This window comes from Arvicanthis niloticus, chromosome 14 (genome assembly GCF_011762505.2).
Source record: "Arvicanthis niloticus isolate mArvNil1 chromosome 14, mArvNil1.pat.X, whole genome shotgun sequence".
Taxonomy (NCBI): domain Eukaryota; kingdom Metazoa; phylum Chordata; class Mammalia; order Rodentia; family Muridae; genus Arvicanthis; species Arvicanthis niloticus.
The window spans coordinates 29,357,578-29,376,579 of record NC_047671.1 but is presented as its reverse complement, the minus strand read 5'-3'; the positions used below and the strand labels follow the sequence as shown (position 1 = coordinate 29,376,579).

Genomic DNA, 19,002 nt, shown 5'->3' with positions numbered 1-19,002 from the left:
AAAAGCACACCACATTTCTCACAGGTCTAAGATAATACTCAAAATGATCCCTTGAAGAACAAACCCAATGCATCTGACTCTCTAAGCGAGAGTTTGACGTTGGTTCAGTGGTAGATTGCTTCGCTCGAGGATACATAGCAATCTGATGATGAGGTGCTTCCAAGACAGTTAACTCTGATTTTAACTATTCAGTATGCCAAGAAAAAGAAATACTAAACTTAGCTTGAAGAATCTGTCTTAACAGAGCCACAAATGTCCCTTGTATAATAACCAGAGGACCGTTACCTAGTTAGGAAGCACCCGCTCCAAGTGAAAGAAGGCCCTTTGATTTCAGTTCAAGGGCAGGCCATCTGGCCCTCTCCTGGTGTAGTAATCAGGCTAATGCTAATGCTAGTAGCTTCGCTGGAGAAAGCATAGAACGGCTCTTTCAAATCTGGCCCACAGCTATTTTTAGGCTGGCAGCACAGGAGTGGAGTGTTTATTTCATGTTTAATGCAACCCTCTACTTCAAAAAATCCATTGCTTTCCCTCTACTGAGTTTCTATCAAGTCTCCCATGAAACACTGCCAGCTTTGCACATCCCTATCCTCTAAGATGATTAACTGTTGAAAATTGAAAAGCCTTGAAAATATAAATCCTGCCATAGGCCCCTGATGGGTAACAAGACAACTGGAGTAAAACGGATGCAGATGGTTTCCACATTATGTTCTTTATGTCCTCAAAGCGATAGAGGGTCCTGTGATGAACTGGTTGGGAGGAGCACAGGGAGGACTGTTTGGCAGCCTTTTCCTGAAGCCTTGGAAGGCTAGGACAGCATTCCTGAGATAGCATATATTAGTGAGACTCTGGTAAGACTGTACTCAGTCAGTACTCTCTCAGCTCTAGCCCGAGCTGCCTGAGTGCAGGACGGGATGGCTCATCTTGGCTCCCATCTTTGAATCCTTTTGTAAGTCTCAGATGCCGTACAATTGAAAAATGTGTTTGTCGCTTGGAAGTTTAGATTTGAATGCAGTTGTTCGTGCTAATCCAAATCAATGGACCTTCCTGTTTGAGAAGGTTGCAATTATCCTTTTATTAGCCACGGTGAGTCTTACAGAGGAGAACTGTCAGTCAGGTATCTTTCTATAGCATATACCACCTAAGAGCATTCTGAAAACCCCTGAGCAATTTAATTCCTTTGCTCTCTAACAACCACTTAGAGCATATCTGCTGCCTTACTGTGAGACAGTCAAGTCACTCACACTGCATGTTTAGCTTTCAGTTACAAAATCCATTAAAAAAAAAATGTGTTGCTCTAAGTAGAGTGGGAGAGAGAGTATGAATTTGGAGCAGGTGACAGGCTGTTTGTTTGGTTTCTACACTGCTTGTAAGGCATTTCAGCATCTAGGACATGCTAATCCCAAGGTACACTTGGCATCTGTTGAATACACATATTTAGCATTTAAATGGCAATTTGTGTTTTCAAAGTGTTTTGTGAACATTAATTAGCATTTCTCCGAGGCATGCCTAGGAGATGGGTCAACATCATTATCACCATTTTATAGATCAGAGGAGTGGGAAGACAGAGATGAGTTATTCGAAGGAAAAAAAAAAAAGGCCTGCAAACCAAAAGTGGCAAGGAGGGTCTGTGGCACCACCCTGAATATAAAATGTATAGTAGTATCTTAGAATCAGCACTCGGTCAGTACGCAAAGAGACTTGCACTAGTAATTGCAAAAGTTGTTTGTTCAACCCCATAGGCACTATTCATCACATTTTATGCTTGTTTCATAGGCTTAATTGTTGATATGTAAGCAAAATGCACCTCACAGTAGCACTCGCCTACAGAGAGCTCCCTACTAAAACTGTAGGATTAGATTTTTGACAGCTGCCTCTATGAAAACGGCTTGAAATTGTCTTTATCATCAAGAAAAAGGGACATCTTATTGCACATCCTATGGGAAAATAACAACTGCTATGACAGTTATACAGATGTATTGTACTTCTCAATTTGGAGATTAAGAATTTAGGCCTATATAAATCTCTTAGCTAAAATACTTGTCTGATTCCAAGTGAGCCTTGGATTCAAACACAAGTTCACTAACTTGTTTGTGGTCTCCAAATGTGTAGGAAATAAGGTAAAGTATCAACCAGGGGCTATCTATATCTACCTGTCAACCATCTATCTGTCTGTCTGTCTGTCTGTCTGTCTATCCTTCCATCCATCTGTTCATCCATCTATCCATCCTTCCACTGATGTATCCCCCCACTCTCAATCTCTTACTGTCCCCCACTTCTCCCTTCATTTTAGCAATGGCAAAAAGAACAACCCAGCTGAGCTCCTCTGGCCACACTGGAAGCACCATTATGAATTTGGTTTTGGTCACAATACACTAAAAAGACTAAAATCCTATAGTAACACAGGAGATGAGAATTCTACCAGGAATTATTTTAAGCTGCACAGCAGCCAACCTAAGTGACTACAGCTCTCTCACATGAAGGGAAGTCATGGACAAATAAAATCTGAGTTGGTCCTGCAGCACATAAAGTGTTAGAAATAGTACCAGGGGCTAGAAGTTAAAGGACACGATATTTTAACTGGGTACAAAGACATGTCCTGAAGCATATCTAAGAACGAAGTGAGCTGAGAACAAGTAGTAAATCCTACCCTTTGGTGTTTATTTTAGTGGATTGCGGAAGCATAGCTCTGGAGACTGGCTTGTAGGAGCCAGAAGCCCAAATCTGATTCTCTGATGATCTTCTGTTCTTAAAGAACAAATAGAACTAATATCATGATACAGCCTAAGCTAAACACCGTAAAATACCTTGTGGGATTTCTTGATTTAAAGAGATGCAATAAAATGAATGTTATCACTGGGGGGCTTAGACAAGCAGGACCTTAAAGTCCCTCACATTGTGCTCTGGACAGGCTTTGATGGAGTAGTTGTTAACTGGGGGAGTGAGCTTTGCTAATGGTGATATTTCCACATGAAAGAAAGTACATGTGGCTGTAAAGTTCACCTCAAAATTTTTGTAGGAAGTCTGAAAAGTGCTACTCTACTGCAAGAATAAAAAATTTAACCACAGAAACTTTCTGCATAGTAGAAATAATTATTCCTTAATTCTGTATTCAGATATTTAAAAGCAATTTTTATCCAGTTGTACCTGATATCACATTAAATTTAGTTAGAAGAAAAGAGTTTTTGTCTTCTCCCCTCTGTCTCTTCCAATCCTTCTGATTGAGCCATCACAGTAAGTGAAATCCAACCCTGAATACAAACATCTAGTACATAATTATGCATTTTTATGTAAAAATGCAAATTAGGCCTAATAACTTTAAATGGTAGGATTAGCATATGTCAATTATTCCTATCTTAGTAAATTTGTAAAAATGACTGGAGGGGTGAGTGCTGGGGGAATCTAAGATGCTGATGATAACTGAATGGACAGACACAGAAATGAGCATCTGCGATTGCTGTCAATCAGCCACCATGACCAGAGGTGTGAGTGCAAGGGATTCTAGGATCCTGATTATAACTCAATGGACAGAAGCAGACATGAGCATCTGTGATTGCTTGTCAATCAGCCACTAAACTCATCCCATGCAATCAGCTCCAGACAATTATTACCATGAAATAGAAGCTGTGTGGTGGTCCTTACCTAGCACAGACCATGTCCAGCTATAAGTTCCTCATAGTAGCACTTTTGTGTGTGGCTATCAAAGGAGGCAGTGACATTGTAATGAAACTCTTATGCACCATTTTAAGATAACTTCATCTTGGACTATTTCTGTCCAATCTTGCATCTCCATTTGGATCTAAATTAGGAACAGATTGAGTATTTTCAGTCATAGAAGATTACGTAAATCAAAACCACAGATTTGCGCATTTTAGCTTAGCAGAGTTAAACTGAGAACAGTAAGTTCCTTGTCCATCGGGTTCCAATACCTGCCTACCTTAGAAGTAGTTACTCAGAAGTCCAAGAGTAGAAACCAGCTGCTTGTCTCTCTGTTACCAAAGCTTCAGCTTATCCACACAGACATGCATCTCTCCTCACTCCCCCTTACTTTAGCACAGAAAATATCTTTTCTCCTACCAAAGGGTCTTGTGTCCTCTCATGTTTCAATTCTTTTCAAGAGGCCCGCTCCATCCCTTTGTAAGTCCCTCCTTTTGCTTCTGGCTTTCCATTTCCCTTTCAAATTGCATACATCAGTTTACTGGGCTTTTCTGCAGTTTCTGTATTTAGAGGATCTTCACGTCTCTGAACTAAAGACAATTTTGATTCTTTTATTATCATAGAGGAAGAGATTCTTGATAATCTTTTTTATGGTATAAATGCAATGTGCTGTCTGTAGCCTGAAGGGACCACCATAGTGAAACTCCACCTATAGAAGTAAGTCTCCTGTTGTCAGGAAGCTTCTGACCCAGAAAGTGCTGCTCACTAGACAAATGGTGAGAGAATGAAGGGGAAGGAGGTGTTCCCAGTAGAGGAGTTTAATGGCAGCCACAGCTAACCCTTTGGAGGGACTAGTGAGAAATAAGGTCACAAAGTGGACAAATCTCTGTTCTTTCTTTTTTTCCTTCCTTTCCCTGTCTCCCTCTTTCCTTCTTTCCCACTCTCATTCTTTCTCTCTCTACCCCTTTTTTCTCTTCTTTCCTACTTTCCAGAATAGGTTATCAACTATCATGGGAATTTAACTACTCAAAGGATGAAGTTCTAAGTTACTAATAAACACTAGATTCTTCAAACACAATGTCTATACTAATTTAAGACTCATCATAATCATAGTCCCCACATTTTACTGGTATGAAAATGGGAATTTAGAAATACACACTGATGGACCTAGGTATAACTCCTTCTAGATGGTCCATTTAATTCTATTGATTTATTTATCTATCCCTGCATGTTACCACACTATTGAAATGAAAGAAAACAGATGTTTTTTCTTTCAATGAGTTTTGTTTATTTATTTTCTCATTTACTATTTTAATGTGACCACATGGAAGTGCAGTATCAGTAAGAACTCTTGGCAGCTGAGACATCTTTCCACCCCCGTATAGACATTTGTGGTAGTCTATAAAAATGGTTCCCATAAGCTCATAGGGAATGGCACTATTAGGAGATGTGGCTTTTTTGGAGAAATTGTGTCACTGAAGGTAAACTTTGAGGTCTCAAATGCTCAAACCATGCCCAGTGTGGCATTCTCTTCTTGCTGCCTACCAACCTAGATGTAGAACTTTCAGCTCTTTTTCCAGAACCATGTCTGCCTCTGGACTGCCAGGCTTCCCACCATGATTACAATGGACTAAATCTATGAACTGTAAGCCAGCTCCAATTAAACGTTTTACCTTATAAAAGTTGCCATAGTCATAGTGTCTCTTCACAGCAATGTACACCCTAACTTAGGCAATATTCTTACTCATTCAAATACCAGAAAGCACTATTACCATTTACTTTATCAACAAAACTTAACATTTTTAACTGGAAAAGCAATCCAGTACCCAGGTCTATTAGTCAGCTACATCTTGGAATCATAATTTAACATTTTAATAAATAAGTGTTCACAGTTAAATCATGAAAATTAACATAGAGTAGTATAATAGCTTCTCAGCTCAGATCCTTGTGTTTTACAGAATGGAGAATTTTCCAAAGTAAAAGATTTTCTAAGTGTGAAGTTCTTGCAGCTGCCCATACATATGGACTGTTTCTACCTTAAGCATATAAGTAGGTGCATCTTTGCGCATTATCATTTGGCAATTTATTGTTTGAGAACAGCATACACATAAACAATGTGTTTTGACAAAATCAAACCCACTTTCCCTTCAATGCCCTCTCTCTTACCTCTCACCATTTCTCTGTCTCAACAGTGTATACTCTTTGGTTTGGGTATACCCACTGTATCCATTCAGTGCTATATGCATATGGTCATTGTGCTAACAGAACCAGCCACTAGAAAATGGACAACCAACCAGGGAATGCATCCTTGAAGAAAGCTGATTTGACTTCCTCCAGCAGCCATAAACTGTCAGTAACTCTTCAGCTGTGGGTGGGACATCATGAGACCCTCCATGATCCATTCATGGTAGGGTTTTGGTGCCTTAGTTTTGTGTAAGGTTTTGTGTAAGTTTTGCTGTATAGGTAGCCACAGCAGCTGATCTTGTCCCAATACACTTACAGTTTGAGATAAAGAATGTAGAGCTTATGGCCCTATCATGTCTTACAGACACCATTTTGTACCAGTCAGACTTTTAAAACTGTAGGCTCTTAGGATCTTTCCTTGATGTTCACTGAACTCTAGGAGGAAAGAGTGTGATATAGATGTCCCTTTGGGGCTGAGCACTCTGTGCTCTCTTACTCTGCTTCCTTACCACAGGCATTCTTGTCTACATCTTCTTTCTCCTTGTCATCTTCTCGGAAAGGTTTGCTACCTCCTACAGTTATAAGTATTTGTCAGTTGGCTTACTTCTCAATAGACCCTTTATAAACACCCACTTTCTATTATAAATGCCATTCACTTTTTTGCTGAGCATTTTAACAAGTCTGTCATTTGAACCGACATACATTCTTTTTTTTTACTTCTTTTTCAAGATGCTCGTTTATATGTTATATCTCATGTAAATGTATTTTAATTGTGCCACATAACTTTCTGTATGAATGCACATTTTATTTTAATTGTACTTTTAAATAGGGTACATTAATTGTTCTTGGTGACTGAGTTCATTGTAACATTTATATATATTGCTTGTGTTTAGCTTTTATTTTCCTCGTGTAATAAGTAAGAAGATAATAATAATGTCTGCAGTGTATCTGCTATCGTACAGTTAAGCAATTTCAGCCTAAATGTCTACCTTATAAAATCAACTGATGTCTAACATTCATTCTTGTAAATGTCCTAGATTCCTATCTTTATTTTTTTATGTATTTCCTTTGTATCTTATTTCTCAATATGCTTCCTATAAATAGTGGCCTTGAAACAGCCAAAATCACATTCTAAGACTGGGATCTCTAAAGATGATAGACAAGTCAGACACCAGTTGTCCTAAGGATTACACAATTCGGATGTAATACATTTACATAGCTGTAATCAGCTCCAATCTAAGCTTGGGTGATATGAACAGAGCAATATTGTGCCTTCTCTATGTAAATGCGTTACCTTTCAATTTATTTTGTCATCAAACAAGCAATTTTTCAATCAGTGCAACTTGTGCAAATCAGCACTCAGAATATGAATTAAATCACTTAGCATATAGTTTGATGCCTAGCCCCCCAAAACAACTTGAGAAAAGATTACATGAAAGAAGGCTTGTCAAGAGGAAAAGTAATGGGTGTGTTGAGCTTCATTCTAAAAAGAAATCTAAATATGAGGCAGAGTGAAGGCACATAAAACTGATCCCACAGCCAGGAGACTGAGGCAGGAAGATCCCAATTCTAGTACACCTTGGGCTGCATAATGAGTCCTTAACTCATGAAAGTGTACATGTAAATGTGTGCACACAAGTAGACATGTTTATGTATATGTGTTTCTGTGTGCCTGTGTGATTGTGTATAGAGTAAAATAAGTCTACTGGCAACATATATGATTTTTTTTTGAGTACAGAAATAAACTATTTGTCCAAAATACAGCTTATCTTTGTTAATAATTTTAATTTTTTAAGAAACTCAACACACAACACACTACACACACACACCTTTATAAAATAAGACATTTTACTGAAGGGAGTGGTTCATGTTTTGTTTCACTTCCTCACAAAGAAACACAATTCTGGTAGACTTGCTGGCTCAAGGCCAGCTTATCCTGTCTCTTGCTTTTAGATCTTTCTCAGCTTGGAGCCCCGCAGACCTGTTTCTGTTTGTTCTAAATCCTCATCTAAGATAAATTCTCCTGTCCTAAGTCAATGCCATCTCTTTTTTTTTCCCTGTGAAGCCATAATCATTTAATAGTGTCGGGTTGTCCTTAATAACCCCAGCACCAGCCAGAATGAGATGCATTCATCAAAATAAGGCTTGGATGTAAGTATTGTGAAGAATTGAGAAGAACTAAGAGCTAATTAGCTAGTTAAATTGTCATTCAGTGATTAGACTTATAATTCGATAAAAGAACATTTAGAAAGCCAACCATTGTAGTAAACATAAGCCATGTGGTATGTCTGGCTTTACAATACCTTAGAAAAAGCTAAGGGGGTCTGAGAATCTGTGGGCACTGCAACTGTGTGGTAGGAAGATATATAGATTTAGAGGACAATAGCAGAGCTGGGAATACAGCTTAGGGGTTGAGCATTTGCCTAGGGTGTGTAAGGCTCCAAGTTCAATAGCCAGCACCACACACATAAATAATTTAAAGAAATAAAAGAAGGCCATTTGACTTGTCAGAGCCATAGAAGAAAGGGGATTGAGAAAAATGGTTTAAAGCATGTTTTTCCCATTTACAGCTATTGCTTGGAAACCTAAAATCTATCAGTTTTTAAAGAAGAACTTCTTTTATTGAAGAAAAGAAGAAAATGGGCCCCAAGAGTCCCATTAATATGTTCCCTAGTTTCTCATGGCCTCTGAATTAGCTTTCTCAAAATTACCCATTCTGTCTTATTCTGTTTGTCTGTATCCTTTGTGAATTCTTTGAGCATTAATATCTTAGTCCCATGGAAGAGATGTCTGCAATAATTCATAAAGTCCAGATTATAGGTGAGAAGAAATAGATATAATTAAGGAGCAATTGTAAATTTTTAAAAAAAGGAAAGAAAGAAATTGAATGAGTTGATTTTGATGTTAACAGTTACAGGAAAGAAGTCTGAGATGACGCTGAACTCATTCATCTGCCTCAGGAGAAAAACAAACAAACAAACAAACAAACAAACAAACAAACACACAGGTACTTGATTTTAATTAGGAAGCCAGAAAATCTATATTTAAGTACATACATCTTTTATTCAAGTTTTCATTGACTTCCATATATCACTATGTTAAGCTGTCTTACTCAAGGTTTTTAAGGACCACAGTTATTCTGGCTTGATGTTTGAATATCCTGAAAAGCTGATGTCTGTTCATAGGCATGCGATATGCTCTGAAGCTCTTCAGACACCTATTCATGCACTTATACCAATTCAAGGTACTGGGAATGGACTGGAGAAAGGAGACACAGTCCAAGTCTTGGAAAACAACAGTTTGTGAGGAGGAAGATATTTACCAATGAATAAACAAATCAAAAATTAACCCAGAACTAGTGAAGAATTAGCACCTGGTACCAGAGAGGACATGCCATTCCTGATAAAGGAAGAGCAGTATCTTTGACATAGTAAGATCTGAGCTGAAAAAGAATTAATAGGGGAAAACTGAGACAGATGGATTGAAGGACCTTCAAAGTAGAGTGAGAACATGACTTATGGCAAGGCACTGAGAAGAAACGACCTTTTGTGTGGCTAAAGCACAGAGAGGAGGAGAGAGAAATCTTTGTAGAATAGTGGAGACAAATCCTGAGCGCTTTGTTCTGTGATTGTGGATGGCATAGGCAGGGAAGGCAGGTCAAATAATCATAGCCACTTTTGGCTTCAGGCAGAGCAGATTACAGACAGTTTCTGGAAGGCACGCTACACACAAGTTGTTATTGAAGAGAAAGCTTTTGTGACCTTGGTACATTTTATGTACCCTAAGCATACAAGAATAGTTAGGCAGGCAGGCATAGAACTCTGGAGACTAAGGCAGAATGATCATGAATTTAAGATCTTGGCCTATACAATGATAACCAGTGAAAGAAGGAGAGCGATTGGAATTGGTAATGATATTAAAACAACAACTCAACGTTAGTTAGTGATTGTGAATGAAGTATTAAGAGTAACTTGACATAACGTCTGTACTTACAAAAACCACTTTCATAATGTACTGATTGTGTTTTTACTTTGTGGTACTATTTTTTAATGATAGATTTTTAAATTCTTTTTGATAATTTAATACAATATATTTTGGTTCATTATCTTCCCACAATTTTTTACAGATCTCCTCTCCCAGTATTTACTTAGTCTTATTTTTTTTCTTCATCATTTGCTTTAAAAACTGGAGTCCAGTTTGTAATGGATTTCTGCAACAGGATGTAGTTGGTATATTAAGTGTCACTTCACTTAAGAAAACTAACTTTCCCTCACCCAGCATCAATCAAATGCCAATAGCTCCTTGGCTAGAGATGGGACTTCCTGCCTACCTTCTCTCCTGTATGCTGGGATTTTGTCTGCCTAGTGCTCATATAGACCTTGTGCATGCTGTCAGTCTCCATGAATTGATATGTGCTCTATCTGGAAAATACTCTTTCCCTCAAATCTCCACCTCTTCTGGCTTTTAAATCTTTCCACTCTCTCTCATACATAGGTTCCCCAAGTCATGACTGAGGGGAGGAGTGTAATGGAGGTATCACATATAGGAAGACCATCCCAAAGTCTCTTACTCTCTGCATGTGGAAGAGCTATAAGTCTCTGTGCTAATTCCCATCAACTACAAGAAGAAGCTTCTCTGATGGTGGTTAAATAAGACACTGATCCGTGGGTATAGCAGTATGTCATTAAGAGCTCATTTATTGCTATGTTCATTTAGCAGTATAATAGCAGTAGATTTCTCCTGATGGCCCATAATGTATGGAGCCTCTGGTTGTTGGTCTCATTTACAGTGTCAGTTATAAATTCTAACTATTGAAATTGGCTTTAAATACATTTAAAACATAGTTGGATGGCCTCGTAACATCCACGCTAGTATTGCACCAGTGGTCATATCCTGTTGGACAGGTTCATGCTATAGGTCATACAGTTTAAAGCTGGGTAAGAATGGGTATTACTCTTCTTCTCCAGTAACTTGCATTTCAGCTTCTAGAGCTATAAGTCTAGCCAATAGTGATAAAACTTCCAATTGAGTACCATGTCGATATCTCCATGTTCTATGACATAAGTATGTAATATCTTTGGCAAAAGCGTTTTACAGCAAGTCCTGGAGGGTAAACAATAGCATTGATTTGGGGAATTAATTTTGGGGGACCTAAGGGACCCTATTAGCCAACAAATCAAAAAGAAGTAATCTATTCTTGTACTGGAGGTTTTGTTTGGTAATGTATAATGTCTAGTGGGGATATTGTTCTCCCTGTACAAAGTGACTTCATTCAAACTCCCTTTTCTATATGTGCATATTTTGGAAGCTTCTATAATAGTAGGTTTTCATATGACTCTATCAAAAGATTTCCAGTGTTATTTATTGTGGGAAATTGTATGCTAGCATAGTATTAAAATCTGTTGGATTTGGTTATACTTTTATTTTTCACTAGAAAAGATTTTCCAATATGCTTAGGATAAGTAAATACTTAACTTATATTTTCTTGCCTTGTTCCATAGGAATATAAATATATTTTTAAATGAAAAAGAATTGAAAACTTTACTGTGTTGCTAGTGAAAATTTGTATCTTTCGTATTTGTGATATTAAGAAACATTTATACATATATACACAAAGGCATCCATATATACATATAGATGGAGTATAAGACATGAGGTAGGTATGAAGATGAACTTAATTCTTTCATATTAAATATATAATTGCTCTGAGCTGACATCTGAATTTGTGACTCAGAGTCACTTGTGTTTAAGTAAAATATTTTTGCAATGAATAAGCCACACTGTGTCCATATAAAAAATTTTTATTTAAGCTGTTTAAAAATAAATACTGTTGCAAATATTACATGTAATAAGTTTTGAGTGTTTGCTAATATTTGTAGTAATCGTGTTAGAACAGGTATGTAAGTCCCTGTACTAGTGGGGTGTGTAATGAATGCACAGTCAAGCTTGTTAATGAAAAACAGCTTTTGGCTGAGTATGGTGGTACAGGAAGCTCTCTGTGAGTTTGAGGCCATCCTTGTCCATAGAGTAATTTCCAAACCAGCCAGAACTGCATAGTTAGACCCTGTCTCAAAAAAAATTGACCTAACAAATATAACCAGATATCGATTCATGCCAATTCATTCTCAATCACAGTTCCTCAGTTCCCATCAGCTTCATCTTGAAAGTCTGTGTTTGCTTTGGATTACTAAAAGGACTTCATTTGTTTCTTCTCATCAACTGGAACAATTAGAAGTCTTTTCTGTGTGATTAGAAGAGAATTCTGTTTACATAAAATTAAATTACCCATTAGTCTTTCACCATAGCTAGTGGATAGACTGTGTGGACAGTGGGAACATGCTTCATGTCATGAAATTGCTTTATTAATCTATGACATAAATTATACCTTTTTTGTGACAACCTAATACCCAAAGCCCAAAGCATTAAACTATACATATTTCCCGAATAATAAAGATGAACCAATATAATTAGAAAGGTCAAATTCAAAGTGATTCAAGTTGTTGTATTTTTACCTCCAGAAAACTTGTTTTCTGGTTAGACTTCTGCTTATTTTTAGTCCCCGCCATCTTGGAAGCACCCACTTGTTAATTAGAGTCTTGTTGCCATTCTTTCCCAAGGCTGTACTGAGGATGCATGCAAGTCTACAGCACTATAATTAGGGATTTTCTTCTAAGAAAAACATTATAATAGATATCCCACCATGCTTATGTTATTATAATTGTGTGTTTAGCTCTAGGGATCATTATAATTTATTATAAAACATTAATGTTAATAAAATAAGTAGAGGGAGGCAATACTTATATCCTTGATTACACCATAAGGAGCTGCATCTTAATTTGGGCTTTTCGTTCCTCAGATTTTTAAGTTAATGTGTGCAAGTTTTAAACGAATCACAGGCTACAAACACTGTAGTTCAGTACATTGCCAGGTATTTCCCATGACCCATATTAAACAAAGAGACAGAACTAAAACAGGCAAGAAGACCTTATTCAAGCTGCCAGAATATGGAGAAAGACTGAACTCAAGTTTTCTGAAACAGAGGTTAAGATATGGAGTTAGAGGGGGTTGTTTGTTTTGCCTTGCTAGTTCTGTCTCCCTCTCCCCAAACTGTATTAATTTACAGCATACAAGATTCTTTTTTATGCATAGACACAGTGATTTAATTATATTAACTTTTACATTTTGAAGTTATAATTACATCATTTCCTTTTTCTATTCTTTCCTCCAACCGTACAATAAACTCCTCTTTGATCTCTCGTGGCCTATTTAATTTTTAAACACATATACCAACACTCATGCACACTAAGGAATGAGTGTGTGTGTGTGTGTACATCTATAAATACATAAATCTGTATAATGTTGCCAGTATGTATAAGATCTCAGAGCCAACCACTTAGTACTGAATACTGGAGTGCATCTTCCCCGAGGAAGACTATTTCTTCCATTCTTATCATCCTTCACTTGCCTGTAGTTCTTTTCCCAAAATAGAGCTCCTGGAGCTTTCTGCCTTCCAAATTAATATATCCATTTATATCATAAAGTCTTATTTAGGCAGCCATATTGATGAAATTCCATGGGTAGCGTCTCTGACATTTCTAGTAGACATGATCTCATAGCAAACTTCCTGTTCTCTGACTCTGCAACCATCCAAGAAACAATACTCCTAAAATATTTCATGCTGGACAGCTTTAATCATGTTTCATACATCATAGAGAAGAATCCAGGAGCACTTCTGTTTCCCAAAGTGTAGAACTTCTTTAAGGTCAACTCAGGAATGAATGAGCAGATCTCAAAAACTGATGCCTCTACAACCCAGATCTTGGTTTAGAATAGCCGTGAACCAACAAAGGCTGGTGGGAGAACAGAGAAATGTATGGATATGTTGGTTTTTATTTTCATCAAGCATCTTAAATAACCCCTGAAGCAAGTAATCATACCATATAAAATTAAGGCTATCTACAGCAACCCTATTTCTGTAATGATACTTGAAAGGAAGACTTCCGCATAGGTGGTGAAGGCTTTCCAGACAGTGGTCATTCTCATTCAATGTACTTTTTGCACAGTTCTTCATTCATTTGTGCAGAAATTACCAAGGTTATGAGCTCAGTTTAAGTTCTGAGAGTCCATTTCATATCTTATCAGCACAAACAGGAAAGATAGTGGCTCTTCTATACCGTTCTTTACATGTGAATGACTGCTTCGGTTACAGAAATAGTAAAGAGAGATACAAGACCATCAGTCATGGTAGTAGACTATTGAAATAATACATAAAAGCCTCAAAATCTGTGCCGTATACTTAGAGATCCATTAAGTCTTAATCTACTTTTTTTTTAGTATGTAAACCTTTAGAAGAGTGGTTCTGAACTTGTGGGACATAGCAAGATCAGTTATGAAGTAGCAATGAAATAATTTTATGGTTGGGGGATCACCACAACATGAGGAACTGTATTTAAGGGTCACAGCCTTAGGAAGGCTGAGAACCACTGCTTTAGAAGACTGGGGAAAAATGAATCATGATAATGAGAATTGCCTTTGTGTGTGTGTATATAGCTCAGTTGGTAGGGTAGAATGCTTTCCTACCATATGAACAAAGCCCCAGATTTAGTTTTCAGCATTGAATAAGCTAAGCATAATGGTTTATTACAGGCTGAGTGAACTTGTAACTCCAGTATTTTTAATTCAGTAAGGAATTGTCTTTGGAACAATCACTCTGGCATCAGCACATCCATAACTGCTTGTAAACTGTAGTTTCAAAGGACCAGAGGATGGGAAAGTATGTTTTTAAAAAGTAACAAAGACAAAGCTTGTTTCTTTCACAATATTCTCAATTTCTAATACTGAAAAAAAAAAAACTTTGACTTTATTGTATGGTAAAACAGAAGGTCCCAAATGACTCTGTATAATAATCTATTCTTCATGGCAATAAATGTATAAATACATGTCAGGCACAGAAATATATTGTTAATCTTCAAATCTAGGCTTTGGCTGCCTATGTAAATGATGATCTTAATAACATTAGGAAGATGAATTCAAGTTCAATTAGGCCACAGAGTCCAAGGCATAGGCTAAGAACATTTCAGCATGTAATGACTTCTATAAAAATCAAGCCCTATTGTGTAGAGCCATTTATTTACTGAAAATGCAAATTTAGGGTCAATTACCTTCTCCCTTTGGCATATTTGCTTTTGGCTGTAGAGTTTTATTAGTATAACATGAATGTATCTAAAGGGTTAACTTATGTTAATGAGGTGAAAAATAGCAAATATTAATAAAGAAAGGCTATTAAGGTGGATGCATTTTTGAAGGGTCTAGTTGTATTTTAGACATGCTGGTCCCTGTGTTCTTTAATTTTATTACAACTATTTTACAAAATACCAGGCCTGGCCTAGCTTCTAGGAGCCAGTCAACTAGAAAAGCATGTGGTCAGTTAAAGCAACAAGTCCAGTATGGTCAATAAGTAGAATTTGACTAACTATCAAAAGTATTCAGATGATTAAGAACATATATGTTGTTTTATTTCTCACCTAGGAATAATATTTGTGCTTTTTGTTTCCCTATTTGTAATAAGTGTCACATTTAGAAATTAAATAACTGCAAAGGAATGATTATAGCTGCAGACAATCTGTGGGAACAATGATATCAGTTTGCAAATGAAGCCACAAACTCAAGTTTAATTACTGTATTGCTCAAGAAGGACCACCAACTCAAGGGCATGCTGTTGATTCAAGGCAAACTAGCAAACAAAAGAAGGGGGTATCAATACCAAAGACCATCTTGCTCAGTTTTCAGGTGTAGGGTTTATGTGACGACTTCTGTGAGACATATCAGATGGGCAGTCACCAAAGATGTTACAAAGATGGAGTGTCTGGCATTTTTAAAATTCATATAATTACTTTTGCATTCTGTAAGTCTAAAGAAAGATTGAGTGGTTAGAAAAAAACATGTCTTTCTACTCTTTTACCCAAAAAATATAGTTAATTGTGCAGTTACTTTTTAGAATATAAACAGTATCTCTTTCTAGAGGATGAAATAGATAAAGAAAATCAACTCTACCAGAAGCTTGAGGGAGACAAAGTAAAGCAACCTTCCCCCTGGAAAATGAGAACATAAGAGAAAGGTATGTCTCCTGGATCAGATAATGAAATGCAACTTTTCATGAAACATTTTTATGTTAGATGGTATGATGGTTTAAACCCCACAGGCTCATATGTTTTGATATACGTTCTACAGTTGGTGGAACTTTTTGGGAAGGATTAGGACATGTGGCCGTGTTGGAGGTGTGTCACTAGGAGTAGGCTTTGAGGTTTTAAAAGCCTTTATCATTTCCAGTTAGCTGTCTTTGTCTGGTGTCTGTGGGTCAATATATAAGGTCTCAGTGGCTGCTCTAGCACTGTATCTACGTGCCTGCTGCCATGCTTTTCAGCATGATAGTTATGAACTCCAACCCTCTGAAACCATAAGCTCCAAATTTTAAACACTTTCTCTTGATCACAGTGTTTTTCCACAACAATAGAAAAGTCAGAGGTATTATCTATAGCAAAACTCTGAGTATTCTAATGTTATATACTTCTGCTGCAAGACCAACAGAATTAGTGATGCTGAAAATTAACTAAAAGAAAGTTGAATTATAGGTTTTACCTAAGTCTTCTGTCAAAACACTCAGGTAAAGAGGCTGAAATAAATTGACACATTATTATCAAATCTACTATCTCTCATCTTTTTTATGTAGTTCACATTTATGTAAATTAGATTGCTCTATTTCTATTATAGCCTCAACAGCCTCATTCTCTTACCTCCTTCTCCTCCACAGCCCTATTTCTTCCTCTCCCAAGCACACCTACTTTTCCTACTTCTCTTCCTCCTCTAAAGCTGAGTTTCTTACCAGTAGACTGACCAATCCAAACTTCTCAGGAGCTAGAGTGAAGGCAAGAACCATCACACACACCTGACTTCCTTTATTCTTGCTGACTATCTTCTGTGTACATGACCCTGCAGTGTATTTTTCTGCTTGATACTGCAAGGGTGTTACTCTGAACTTTACATCATGAACACGGTGTACTTACTTTAAAACCTTGAAAATGTATTTTGTTTCTATTTCAAAATATATTCTTCCTCTGTAGGCACAACTGCACATAAGCTGGTTGACACTGGAAAATGAGTGTCTTTCTATTTATTAGAAGGTGATTACATTTTGACACTCCTTCTGTAATATCCCATGTTTCCCTAAAGGTTGCTACAGGATCATTAATGATGCTGACAAAACACTTGGCATGTAGCAGAAGCTAATAATGGGGACTGTGTATGACTTGTCTACATATTTTACATCTTAAAATCCTACTTTGGAAGTGTTAGGCATTCTCAATCTCATTCCGTTTTATTAGTTCATTCCAGCACCAGCCATTCACATTGAAGGCAAAAGTTATTATAGAATTACATGGTTGATGGGAGGTATATATTTGCAGAATGACATCTTAAAAAACACCTTTTACTTCTTTTACTTTATAACCTGTGGTTACACAAGGAGTAGAGGACATTTTGTTTTGTTTTGTTTTGTTTTCGTGTTTTTACTATTTATTTTTTTTTACACTCCAGATTTTATTCCCCCCATCCACCCTCCAACTGTTCCACATCCTATAACTCCTCCCCACCCTAATCAAACAAAAGGCAAACCCACTTTGGAGTCATAGAGAGTTAGCAAGCTCTCGCCATGAAGTGGATCAGAGTAAGTCTCTTTGAAAGGACCCCACTAGCTGTCTTGGGGGAGCTACATTCCTGGCACCATCAGAGCTCTGATGTGGCTGGCCAAAGTTATTTTCTCTGTTATTACTTTGTCTAATTGGTAAAGTCACCTTTTCTTTCTCTAAGGTATAGTGTGGCAAATTTATCCTATGGCAGAAGAGAATCTAGAAAGATCTTGCTTATACACAAAACTGACCAAGGCATAAACACTTTTGACAAAATTTCAGTCAGAACATAGTGTGAATTTTCTTTCAGGGATGTAGGGCATCATGTAAAATAAATTTTTCTATTTGCAGTGCCCAGTTCAGCAATGGTAAGTGCATTATATGTTATATACATCAGGTCTCTAGAATCTTCCTTCAAACACTGGATCCACATCACATCAGCTCCTATGTCCTCTTCCTCAACTTCCCGGCATTTACCATTGTTCTTGTGAATTACATATGCTTGGCCTGATTACTTCAGATAATTCCCATAAGTGGAATTGTCAGATAGTAGCTGCGTTTGTGTGTGTGTGGGGGGGTCGGAGGGGGGCTTGTGTCACCTCGTATAGTGTTCTTAAGTTTAAGCCATGGTATGGGAGTAACATGATTTCAAAGAGAAAAATAAGAGGTTTTTTTTTTTGTGTGACTTTAAAAGGATATCTGAAAACACAAATGACTTTAAGCAAATTAAAATGATTAAACAAAACTGGAGAAAGTTGATAGGACCAAAAATACATAGACCACTTAATATTTTTTCAATTTAAAATTTGTTCAAAGTGCTGGACTCCCTGACTACAGAGAAACACAGCACTAACACGATTACTGTGCAGCCTTTGGGCTACAGCTCTTGAATATTTGCCTTCAATATACTGTGTGGTGATCTCTTTTAAGACAAGAAATGTTTTTTCATCTAAATCATTTAAATGTTTGTTTTTTAACTTTCTGAAATAGTGATTTATCATATATGCTTATAAAAAAACAATATACATATTCTCTATACCCTCTCTCCAGCCCTCTCCTATAGTGTCTGTTCTGGTTATTTTGGGATTTGTGGTGATGTTCTTTATCTTGTTTTTGTCAACTTGACACAAGGTATAGACATCTGAGATCCAGAGGATCTCAATTGAAAAAATGCCTTCATCACAATGGCCCATAGGCATTTTCTCTATTGATGATTGATAGGAGAGGTAGTCTACCATGGGCAATGGCATCTGTGGGAAAGTGGTCCTGGAGTTTATAAGAAAACAAACTGAGAAAACAATGAGGAGGAAACTAGTTAGCAGTGTTCATCCATAGCTTCTACTTCAGTCTCTGCATCCAAGTCCCTTCGTTGAACTCCTGCCCTGACTTCTTTTCATGAAAGACTGTGATCTGTAAAATGAGCTAAACTTTCCCCAAGTTGCTTTGGTAACTTATCATAGCAATAGAATTCCTAAATAAG

At 37.1% G+C, this 19,002-nt stretch overlaps 1 protein-coding gene and 1 pseudogene across 1 annotated transcript in view; one reads left to right on the top strand and one right to left on the bottom strand.

The window, feature by feature from the left end:
- The window catches only part of Chsy3 (chondroitin sulfate synthase 3), a 241,215-nt gene that overhangs the window by 208,367 nt on the left and 13,846 nt on the right, over positions 1-19,002 (top strand). The window lies entirely within an intron of this gene.
- LOC117719737 (elongation factor 1-alpha 1-like) overlaps positions 1-19,002 on the bottom strand; it is a 165,822-nt pseudogene that overhangs the window by 136,056 nt on the left and 10,764 nt on the right.